Source organism: Corvus hawaiiensis, chromosome 1 (genome assembly GCF_020740725.1).
Source record: "Corvus hawaiiensis isolate bCorHaw1 chromosome 1, bCorHaw1.pri.cur, whole genome shotgun sequence".
NCBI lineage: Eukaryota > Metazoa > Chordata > Aves > Passeriformes > Corvidae > Corvus > Corvus hawaiiensis.
This window is the reverse complement of record NC_063213.1, coordinates 8,847,015-8,853,014: the sequence shown is the minus strand read 5'-3', so window position 1 is coordinate 8,853,014 and position 6,000 is coordinate 8,847,015. Positions and strand designations below refer to the sequence as shown.

The 6,000-nt window shown below is 44.4% G+C and overlaps 1 long non-coding RNA gene across 1 annotated transcript in view; it reads right to left on the bottom strand.

The window, feature by feature from the left end:
• Positions 1–379: 379 nt before the first annotated feature.
• The window catches only part of LOC125337350, a 49,551-nt gene continuing 43,930 nt past the window's right edge, over positions 380–6,000 (bottom strand). Inside the window, exons 6-9 of the long non-coding RNA XR_007208027.1 lie at positions 4,573–4,655; positions 4,094–4,217; positions 3,457–3,533; positions 380–2,556 (exon numbers count right to left, since the gene is read on the bottom strand). This is a non-coding gene — a long non-coding RNA (uncharacterized LOC125337350). The remainder of the gene's footprint in view (positions 2,557–3,456; positions 3,534–4,093; positions 4,218–4,572; positions 4,656–6,000) is intronic.

Here is a 6,000-nt window from a genome sequence, read left to right as displayed (position 1 = left end):
TGAAATTACAGAAATTAATTTTGACTACGATGCCAAGGGGCGCCCCACCCCCCCACCCCCCTTCCATGGCCAGAAATGCTGCTTCATGTCCTGCACAGAAGCAAACAACCCTGATAACTGATTCAAACTGGGCCTTAAAGTCCCCACACATGGTGCTGGGACTCAGATTTGGTCCTAAATCCAGAGGAAATAGTGCCACCTACTGAACCAGCACCCTACCAAGGACCAGTGCTCAGGGTGAATTCCTGTAATGAGCGATACCCACACCCAGTATGTAAAATCCAGCATGTTTTCTAGGTGATGTATATACAATACAGATACAGATAGACAGACAGCAGAAGAGTCAATATTCCAAAAAAGATGGAAACTTGAGCTTGTGTGATTATGCCACTTTCTTATTGCAGCAAGGAGAAAAGACCTGAGCGTGGACTGAAGCACCAGTTGGGAGCTGTGTATTTTGAGGCCCCACAGTAACTAGCAGTCATGTCTTGCCTTTGCTCCCATAGCCTTCAGCATGTTAATGAAGGAAAGAGTGTTTATTATTTTCAACACTCCTCCTCCCTACAAGGATAGTATTAATGATGTAAGGAAGTAAACAACTCACTGAGCCACAAAGCTCTAACAGTTATTAATTTCCAAGGAACTATCCTCACACCAATCTAGGAACTGAAACATTGAAGAATGGTGTGAATAAATATGAACACAGACACACGCTGGTTTACAAATATCAGACACTGGTCCAGTTTGTCAAAACTGCTCCTTTTCAACAGTCTCATATTTGGATGCTGACAGCTAAATCCACACAGGCTTAGCCTGAATTTTGCCCACATTCTTTGCTGCAGTGGCTGGTGCAGGCAGCATGATCAGGGCTACTGATCCTAAAGAAACCCAAGCACAGACCAACAAGCACCTGCACCCTCCCTCTTCCAGATGAGCCAGGACTTCTGATACCACCAGGGTGGTGCAGCCATTTCCCTGTTGCTGTTTTGGCTGCGCCATGCTGGAGCAGATCTGCTGGTAGAGTTCAGCATGACTGGATAAAAACCAGGAGAAAACCATGGCAAAACTTGTGCATGCCTGATGACTGACCATGCATGGTTCCCTCCTGTTTGCTGTCTCTTCCATGTGACTCTTAACAGCTTGGCTGTACCATGCCTTGGCTTGAAAAGAAGGGTTGGTGATTACTCTCGTCCAGGATACAGCAAATCAGGGCACTCTGGAGATACGGGAAATGGGAGAAAATTTCTTCCTGCAACAGAGGAAAGCTGAGAGATAGATATTCCCCATCTTAAATCAGTGCTCTAAGTTCTGCCACATAGTTCATAACATAACAAATGGCACCATCCTGTACTAGAATCCTGCCTTTAGAAGGAGGTGATGGAGCAGATTTCAAAGGCATGAAGACAACTAACATTTCCAGTGAGTCACCTCTTCTTTTCTCACGCATCACAAATAACGGAGGCAGGAGCAACCTCTGGAAGTCTTTATCATTGCTTATACCTTTGCATTGACTGACAAAAGGATTTAGGTACCTGCATCCATCTTTTTCCTTCTGCCCAGGCTCCTAAAATTTCAAACATACATGCAAACTAGGCCAGTTGGATTCAGGCCACTTTCACAGATTCATAGAATCATAGAATAGTTTGGGTTAGAAGGAACCTTTAAAGTTCATCTAGTCCAACCCCCTTGGAATGAGATCTAAGATATCTTCCACTAAACCAGATTTCTCAGAGCCTCACCAACATCCCCATTTCCAGGGATGGGGTCTCTACCCCCTCTCCAAGCAGTAGTGCTCATTACCCCTTTGTGGTATCTCATCAGGGCTTTTTGTGCAGTGTCAGGAGGTCTAGACCTCAGAGAACTCTGCAAAATCCAGGCAAAATCTGCAATTCAGGATCAGCTCTCAGCAGAGTTTAACAGTGCAAGTCAGCTCAAGGCTGATCCTTACTACAGGTAAAATTCAATTCTGCAAAAACAAAAAAAAATATTTAGAGGAAAACTGTCGGAAAAGCTGGGAGACACCAGTATGGGGGAAGATTGCTTTTCCAAGTTGTCTCTGGGCTATCTACCTGAACATTTTGTGAGTGGGAACAGGCCAGGATCACGTGAGAGGGAGAAGGGACAAGCCTGGGAAGGAGAACTACACTTGTTTCCTTAGTTGTTGCTGAGGAGGAAGAAACTGATTAGTAATCATTGTCTCCTAAAGTATCTGCCAGCATCTGTGCAGATAGAGACTGGCCAGACAGGGACTGGGGACCAGAGACTGGGGACTGGGGAGAGCTTTGCCACGTGCCTTGTCCCAGCAAGTCAGTCTGCCAGCCACTGCTGCCACAGGGAACCACCAACTCTGCCTGTCTGCAAAGGCAAGGAAGAACGAAGACAGAGGTGTAAGTTTCTCTCTTGGAGCACATTTTTTGCCCAAAGCTCTGTATTAGTGAAGGGACTCATCTTGCTGTAGTCTTGTAGAGGTATAAGATCCTTGCCAGGAAGCTCTGCTGCACACCATGGCAGCTGTCTCTTCTTTTCAACCACCACTGTCTGAGGTCACTTATCAACCTGTTAGAAAAGGAATTCAATTTTTCTGAAAGGGAATAGTTTTATTTTTTTATTTATGAATCTAAATTTGATTGCAAGCTGTTTGTAACATTGTACTGAGCACAGAGACCCTGATCCTCACCAAAGGCCTTGGGTGTGCCTTCACTACAGGAACAAACAAAAATAGTGATTGCATTAGTTATCCATTTATCAAACCTGGGTGCCATCTAAGAATGCTGCTTCTTGCTGTCCCTCTGCAGAGCACTATCCTCAAAAATGAAAATAATTTCAAATAATCATTTCAATTTCAGGTTGCTCAAAGCCAGGCACTTGTAAGGGCAGGCTGTCAACTTTCCTGCACCAATTAGTGTGTTGATAAAGCTTCTGGAGTAGTGACATTAACAGCATTATCTTACAAAGATACCTGCAGGTAATATCAACGCAATTACTATTGAATCTGAAGTGGGGGAACTGGTGAGCCTGCCTTAACAGAATTACCAAGATACATTGAATTATTTCTAGCAATATGGAAACTTATATAAGAACAAAGCACTGAGTGAGACGTATTTGTCTTCATTGAGCAAAGGTGAAGCACAGATGTTCCCCAGGCCATTCTGGCCCATGCTGATGATATATTCAGAGCTCTGGACATTTCAAGTAAATATATCTTTAGCCACACTCCCTCTGCTGTCCCTACTGCTTTTGATTAAAGGAACAGACCCTTAAAGCAAAGGGTTATCCAGCTACAGAGAGGTGATTTATACCTGTAACACCACAGCCAGGGAGGAGGCTTAGCCCAAAGGTGGGACGTCAGAAGAAGGTGCTCTTACCAAGGTATGGATTGGCACAAAGCATTCATCCACTTTCAGTCCTGTAGCAAAACCCAGTATCCAAACCAATGTTAACAACCTTGGGACTTACTCCAGCCAGTCCAGAGATGTTAGCTTCAGGGTGAGGAGAGTGGGGAATGTGACCAGACAGGAACAGTAACAGGGCATCTCGGTGTAAACAAGAGGAAAGGATGCTGGATGAGAGAAAGCTGGGACGTGTCCATCTTAGCCCTACATGGCAAATGCTTCTACTCTCTCAAAATTTGAGTGTGCCCTTTAAACAGATCTTATAAAATCTTAATGTGCCCTATCCATGATCTCTCACCTTTTCACTTAAGCCATGTATGTACGTATGTACATATACAAATATATCATTTTAATATATAATAAGTGACCTATTGAAGAAACAAAGGAGCAAACACCACAATGGGTGAACAATCCTACTCAGAGACATTGCTTTCCCTGTTTCACTTGCTTTGGTAGATTGCTATATTGTGCAGAGATATCTTATCACTGTTTCCTCTTAATTATCCTTAATTCTATTAAACAGACAAACATCAACTGCAAATAATGCATGCTTAATTATGCAGTGTTGGTGGTTGATACTGTATTATCACCAGCTTTTCTTTTAATATTTTGGCAACACACAAATGAAACTGCTACAATATGCTAAAATAGCCTCTATCAGAGTAATGGTCATGAATCCACTGCATGCACAGTAACCTCACCTCTGCCCGCGGAAGGCCAGCAGAGGTGGTGAAACGGAGCTGTTCCCATCCCAAATGAGCTGCCAGATGCCCTTGCTTGATATGGATCTGATGGCAGGAGGCTAGCAAATTGTTACAGGTGACCCTGGAGAGAGGCAGGAAGAGCCACCATGCAACACAAAACAATCATTTTCAAAATAAAGCAAAAATTCTCCGGGTTTTGTCATCATTATTATTTGTAATCTCTTCTGAGGATGAAGAAGGCTTGTCAGACCAGATGGGACCAGAATATCTAATGAAGGACACAGTACACTGCACAGGAACCAGAGGTAGCTGAGAGCAATAGGGCCCCAGGACTGTCATTATTGCATTAGGGACAAACAAAACCACAGGGACCCCAGTAAAAGATGCATCTATTTTCACAAGGACATTGCAAAGATGCCACATGATACACAGCGGTTTTAATCACTAAATAATCATCCAGTACAGACACTCTTCACCTGTCATGGTAGACTCGGTCTGGCCCTCCAAGGGTCTAGGATCTTCTTGGGTTTGGCTCTTTGCATCATATTTGCCACAGAATCTGCAATTAAAACCAGAATAACTTGTTTTCCATGTTGAATATTTCCAGGTACAGATCTAGGTGTAAATAACTTGGTGAAACGGGATTTCTTTTGCTAGGTGTTTTACTTTGCTTTATTGTCTTTATTATCCTTTCCCTCTATGTACTGCCCAAGCAGAAGTGGTTTTCCTGCTGTTACATGACAGCTTAAATAGATCCATGAGCCATGTCCCCATTTCAGAGGGCACAAAAACACCTGAGGGATTGCCCTGTGCCAGCATCCAGGTAATAAGAGCTGAACCAGCTCCTAAGCTGGATGGCAGTGGGCCCAAAGGAGGGTTTGGAAGTAGCTAGATAGAGCAGTCCTTTTACAGTGAATTGGTCAAAGTGTTTCAAGTGGATTCATCCTCATGCTAATTTACAGGAGTCCTGCTTGAAGACATTGCATTTCCTTGGAATGAGACTATAAAGAGTATTTGGCCCTTGACCCATTAAATATACATTATTCCAAACATAACAAGCCAGATGCAGCTCTCCTTCCAGACCCCTTCTAAACACTTGAAATGGGTTGAGTGAAATAGGTCTCAAGCCAGTGCTGGCCCTGCTTGAAATGGGAGTTTGGACTAGGTGGTCTCCCAAGGCCCTTTCAGCCCTTTCAGGCTGGAGTGGTGCAGGGATGAGGAGGAAACCTGAGCACTGTTAAGCCCCTTCAGAGCTCTTGAAGCATCCTAAAGCTTATAGTGGCAAAAGTGCAAGGAGTAGAGATTCCTTTCTTTGCTGACCGAATCAGTCAAGAGCTTGAAACACCTTCAGGGTGCAGAAGCAGCTCCTGCATTTACATGGCTGAGTCACACAGGCCAGAGACAGCCTTCTGCCAACGTGGGATTGGCACAAAAGCTGGATAATGAAGAGATGTTTACACTGCTGCTGCTGCTGCCTTTACTCCGGGACTTGTTTAATCTTGCAGGCTCTCAGGCAGTCACCATTCATGCACAGGTGCAACCATAAAGGGGCCAAATGTGGAAGGCAGGGTGTGACTAAGCCCAAAAATGAGCGACACAAATGCATTATTCATGCAGAAAGCTTACAATGCTCCACAATTCCTTTCTTCAGAGCAGATCACTCCACTATCAATGTCAGCTACATGATTCTTCATTTCTGACACCTGCCTTTGTTCCTTTTCTACCTCAGAAGCGAGGTGACCTGGGTGTTTGCCTGAAATGGTTGCTCAGGACTAATTTTCCAGCAATGCCGGGTAACAGCCTGGAACTTTTTGGAGGTAGACGTGACACAAGTGGCGACAGGGTCCTGCCCTCTTATGCCATCTGCCCCTCTGAGCACAGGAGTCCATGTGATGTCAGGAACT